We start from the raw sequence: 5,289 nt of genomic DNA on the forward strand, positions 1-5,289 counted from the left end.
CTCATGCTGATTGTAGCCATGCCAGCTAGATCAGGTTCACTCTGTTCTATGCAACCACCTATGAGTCTTAAACCATACAGAGAAACCCTGTGATTCAAAAAGATAAGAGATCAAAACGTCAAGGGATCTTGAAAATTAGGGGGAGGTGAAGGAGGAGGGTATCCACACCCAGAAAAAACCCCAACAGTAAATAAAAACTAAAACCACTGCAGGTTTGTGTGAGTGTATGGATTTGACCATAGAAAGGCTTTAAATTCCCTTTGTAGGGCTGCTGGCCGAGGAATGCTGGCATCTGCAATGGCAGGCACTGTTCCTAGATACTTTCAGGTGCCTCCCTGAGTCTGCATAGGCTTATACTGAAATCATTGGCCCTTCACAAAGACAGTTCCTTTCTTCTAGCAAGGTAATGGCACAATTACCTTAGCGAAAATGGTACTGAGGCACTTAGAAAATCTGTCCTGCAGGCGTGACTCTCCACAGAACAAGTCTTTGCTTTCAGATCCCTTCTCAACTCTTCTTGAGCACAAATGCATAGTCTTAAACTTGCAGCCTTCATGAAACATTTTGATCACCTGCACGACATAGGCCAGATGCTGTATGTGAATGCCCTTAGCTTGAGTTGAACTAGGACATTTTAAAATATTCACATTCTGCTCTCAATATTTTCAGTGTTAGACAGCCCCTGTAATCAGTCCTCATTGTCTCCCTTTTGGAAACCTGCATTTTGTATCACTTGAGCTTGTCTAATTTCAGATTCCAGTTACTGAATTGGATTTTTATTTATTTCTAGACTGAAGATTCCTTTATCAATGCAGACACATAAAATAATCCTCTAGATTTCTGTTAGGTAAACTATAGTAACAATAATTTATCATAAGTATCATATGATACAAAAGCATGGAGCAGCTTTTCCCAAAGACAGAAGTTTAATGAACATTTGTACCAGTAATTATAATTATACCCAATTTCATTATATCCAGATAGCACAGTAAAACCACTCACTGAGGCTTTTTTGTTCTTGGCATTTTAAAAATAAAAAACTTCAAACTGTTCTTACAGTTCCTAGTTTATATTCATCAACAGAAATCTATACTTTCTTTGGTTTTATTTCTGTATACAATGCCTTTGTTACGTATCTCTATATATCTTTTAGTAATTATTTTCACTTCCTCTCCAAACAACAGCAACAAACCATACCTAAAATCCTATTGCTTCTTTGCCTATGATTTCTAAATATTTAACAGAAGAGTTCAAGCATTGTCAAACTATGAATGTTTCTATTAAAAACAGAAAACCTTTACCTAATTTACATCTTTATTATTAGCATTATTATTTTTTATGGACACCATGTCAGTTTCTAATCTTGATAATATATTTATTTTGACTACATATTCTAACCAGGTACTTGATTATCTGCTTGGTTCTCCTGCTTATAGAAGTCACCTATCACAAGATTTGGCTGCAATAACACTGACCCTTTTCTATGTGAGACCATATATTTCCAAATCATGAATGACACTGAAACAAGTAAACCAACTAAAGTAAAAGTAGACTGCAATTCTCTTCCTTTTCATCCATTCAGACTTTCCTAAATAAGTTATTATCTGCTATTCTAATTTCCCAGTCATGCAAGTCTTCCCACTAGGGTTCAGTAGCAACTTCGGTCAAATTTATTATTAGCAAGCAATTACAATCCTTACTTGTTTATTAGAAATTCAAAATTGTTACTTATCTGTGTATTCAATATTGCATAATAATGTATATATGATAATTAATCAGTTTCCCTGCTGATAAGTATATTCATTTAAATGTAATTTAAGAATGACCATATAACATGATATATCTTGTTTCAAGTGTATTTCTATCTAAATCATTTCCTTTGTGTCAAGGATATCCCTCTATACTTTTAAAATCAATATAGTCCCGATCCTTTCTTGACTGGGAGTTCCCAAACCAAGCAAACAAACAAGCAATCCCAAAATACAACCAGGAAAGGCCAGCACTGAAGTTGAAAGCCAACTAAGGTTAATTAGTGCAGATTTCCCATCATTCAGAAACTCTCATTCTGACACTTCATGGCCAAAATTCAGATCTTTTCAGTATTCTAGTTCTAACTAATTTATCTCATAAAACTCAAGATAAACGCCAAGACAATTGTATGCAGATCTGAAGCTTTCAAGTCAATTTACAGGAGTTATACTCCATGCAAAAGAATTAACATTATTTTCCAGACAATCACAGAGTCATAGGAGCGTTAGTTGGAAGGAAACACTGAAGGTCAGTTAGTCCAACCTTCCACGCAGGCAAGGACTACTGTTAGCACTAGAACAGCCATGTCTTTCTGCAGCTGACTCTTGAAAACCTGCACAGACAGATTCCATAACACGTCTGGGTAACCTGTTCCAGTCGTGTAGCCATATTCAGAACATCATTGTCCACGATAAAATTACTAAGGATTCAGAACAACATATTTCAAGGATCCATAAATGTCAGAGGTTTTCAGGTGGCCTTGAAAGACAAATGCCCGCCTTATTTAGATATGGATGGGTAAATCTGTCAGTTACAGCTGTCACAAGAATTTGGTCCGTGTCAACCTACAATATTAATTTCTCTCACAGTCCATATAACCTTTTCAGGTAACTTCAGATGCACGTAACTTCTAATTCATCAGCTGAGACGAAAAAAGAAGGTATTGCTGGTGCCACAAGAACAAAGGTATCGGTGCACAGCATTGCACTGCAGAGTAATAATAAGCTGAACTTTCAAGGAATTAAAAGTCTATTGGTTGACTATTCCAAAACTCCTGAAGCAGATTTACTTTTGCACCCTTCCTAATATCTTGTGCCTGTCAATACCTGTCACCCATCTTTTTCTGGATGAATATTTCTCAATCAGTACAACTGAGATAAATGAAGTGCCCGTGGATATATACATGCATTAAATAGGTATGCATGCTCAGAATCACTAAGGGATGAGAGAATTGGCCAACCAGATTAAAGCATAGAAATGGAAATTTTACACGAAGAGTTGATATCATTGTTTCAGTGATATTCCAGGGGGAAAGGTTCTAAAATTCTAGGTGAAAACTTTAGAAGGCAGTCTCTCAGAGAACATATATAGGTCTGTATACATGTATGTGTTTGCATGTGCTCATATGGCCCTTTGTTTCCATTGTAGCTATAGAAACGTAATTTTCTTTTACATCAGCCATACTAACCTTGCTGTCACTGCAATAGGATTCCTATCAGGAATCAAACAGTGTAGTTTTAAGTCAGATGTGTTATCATTACTGTAGATGACAGTAGTTATAGCAAAAACATAGATTGAAATGGTTTCCCAGGAGGTACGTACTCAACACTGCCCACAGACTGACCAACTACAACCTTTTTGGCACCTCTCTTTGAAGGGGTAAGGAAAGATAGGTTATTACCTCCAGATAACAGTAGTATAGACATCACAGCCTAGAATTTATGGTTACAAGCTAGAATTAAACTAGCAGCAGTCTAACTGTTATGACACAGAGGTCAAGACTGTGTCAGGCAACTAAGGAAACCATGGGCCTAAACAGTTTTGCATACAAAAGTGGAAAACTACAACTTCCCTCTACTGAGCAGGTGCTACCTGAAGGTGACACACAAGGCACACAATACAGTAGAGCAATCAAAGATGGCCAGTCAAAACCTTGGCACTTACAAAATGTCATCACAGCACCTGCAGAGTCTGGAGGCTGCCAAATTCAGGCAGTCTCCAAAGAGAGGTTTTAAAGTTCAAAACCTCAAACTTATGTTATATGACATGGGTGGAAATCCATGGCAGAAAGGTAGAGTGAGCTGAAAGGAACACAGGGGCTTTGTGGAAAGAGGAAGAAATGGCTTCGGAATTGGACATGGCTGTGTGAAAGCAGCTTAGTGTTTGGGAAGTATCAGGTGGCTCTTGAGGGGGACTGGAACAAGAAGTGGGGATTGAGGAACTCCAGGAGAGACTGAGGTCACCACGGGCCTGCCTCCTGCCCCAGCAGAACACCCTAAATAGATTTCAGACTGGAAACATCCTCAGGACTGGTATGAATACACCAATTAGCATAACTTCTATTAAGCAGTAGAGTCTGCAGTTTTCAAATATACAAGTACAGTTTTTACTGCACTAATAACCGTTTCCAGTTACATTTAGACTACCTGGCAAAAAGCTGCCACTGAACAACTTGTTATGGGTACTCAAAGAAATTGACTTACAGCCTTTTTTAAAGAACCTGCTCCCTTCTCCAAAACCCCTGGTGGAAAAAATAATCTGTAGGCCATCCTGATTTGTGCTGCTCCTAACCTGTTAGATGTTCAGAACTGAATCTGTTCCTTATGTTTATACCTTGACCTCTCCACTCACTTTGTTTGCCTTCCTGGGGGCATCCAAGGTTTTAAAACTTTTACTGAAATAATTTAATGAGACTTCTTATACAGTAGAATGCACCATGATCATAGGTTGAATAAGGCCAGTGCTAGCTATTGCCCTGTAAAAAGATTATATGGATGTGCAAATGGGGTCATGTGCCAGGGAAAATGGTTAATGTTGAGAAGGTATCAGCTAATTCTTGGCTCTGCCCTTTGAAAGAAAATAGGTTTAGTAAATGAGTCATCATGTAGCTTTAAAGATTACTTCATTTCCATACTTCCTTCGCCTTGTAAGTTTGTGTTTCCACCTTTCCTTGCTCAAAAGATTGCAGAATTTCTTAATTTCACACAAGAAAGACTATAGCGTCACATTAAGATCAGATTCAAATCTGCAAAACTCAGGAAAACTTGTAACAGTTAATTTTAAGGTTATATCCCACTATTGAGTTACAGAATTATTATGTTCATTAATGCAGTTATGGCTGCAAAAACCCAATGTGTTTACCACTGAAATAGCTCTGTGAAAAAGCATTATGCCTTCTTCAAGAAGTCATATGAACCCCCTAAAGTTCTACTGCAACAGTTCTGTTTGTTTTTACAAAATGTTCACTGTTTTATAACTTTTACCTGACAGACCATAAAGATAATACTTTTTCAGGCTAAATGAATTAATCTTTGCTGGACAGATTTCATAGCTATACAGTGGATATAGATTACGTGTAAAAGGGAGTGAACTGAAATCTAATTAGGTTTCATTTTAAGTCTAGCTGCTGCAATTATGACTTCTGAATAAAAGCGGTTGTTATTTAGCAGAGTAGCCTAAGCAATGCACATAATTATTATAATTATTATGTACCTAATGATATCTAATAGGAGTCAGCATTGTAAATAAATGCTGTAGACC

Source organism: Pygoscelis adeliae, unplaced genomic scaffold (assembly GCF_000699105.1).
Source record: "Pygoscelis adeliae isolate BGI_AS28 unplaced genomic scaffold, ASM69910v1 Scaffold63, whole genome shotgun sequence".
NCBI classification, from domain to species: domain Eukaryota; kingdom Metazoa; phylum Chordata; class Aves; order Sphenisciformes; family Spheniscidae; genus Pygoscelis; species Pygoscelis adeliae.